Source organism: Triticum dicoccoides, chromosome 6B, assembly GCF_002162155.2.
Source record: "Triticum dicoccoides isolate Atlit2015 ecotype Zavitan chromosome 6B, WEW_v2.0, whole genome shotgun sequence".
NCBI lineage: Eukaryota > Viridiplantae > Streptophyta > Magnoliopsida > Poales > Poaceae > Triticum > Triticum dicoccoides.
The window spans coordinates 172201120-172202038 of NC_041391.1; positions in this window are offsets into that span (position 1 = coordinate 172201120).

Genomic DNA, 919 nt, shown 5'->3' on the forward strand with positions numbered 1-919 from the left:
ATGGCCAAGTCCCTGGACCTTTTGCAAAGTTTTTATAGGAGACTGGCATAATAGCCCAGTATTCAATGCCAGGCGAGCCTCAGCAAAATGGAGCAGCTAAAAGGCGCAACCATACACTTAAGGATATGGTGCGCGGCATGATGAGTTACTCCACCTTGCCATTGGGATTGTGGATGGAGGTGCTTAAAACCACCATTCACATTCTCAATAGAGTACCAAGCAAGTCGGTGCCCAAAAACACTGTACGAACTATGGACATAAGGAGTGCCCTCCCTACAACACTTCAGGGTGTGGGGGTGCCCTGCTGAGGCCAAAATGTTTAATCCAAACATTGCAAAGTTAGATCCCAAAACAATGAGTTGCCACTTCATTGGCTATCTAGACAGATCAAAGGGTTTTCGTTTCTACTGTTCAGACAGATATTCAAAGTTTGTAGAAACAGGACATGCGGTCTTCTTAGAGGATGAAATTATGAGAGGGAGCATGGTAGCTCGGAAAATTGATCTTGAGGAGAAGAGGGTGCATGCACCTAATCCAATGATTCAGGAGCCATTTTTCTCACTACCAGTTGCAACTCCACCCATGAAAACTATGGGGGTAGACCCGGTACCTGTCCATCAGGAGTCGACTCAACCCGTTGTTGACCATGAAAGGAGGTGTAGGAGCCAATTTTAGACGATGTGCCGGAAGTTGATGCACAGAATGTGCCAGAAACTGAGGCCCTTAGAAGGTCTAATAGAACAAGAAGATCAGCTATTTATACGGATTATAAAAAGTTTATAACACGGAAATAGTACATATGGAAAAAGGTCCCACCTCATATGAAGAAGCCATTAGAAGCCCTAACTCATCAAAATGCACTACAAAAAAAAGACACATCTGTAACATTTTGGGCCGAACGAATTTTTTGTCATACTTA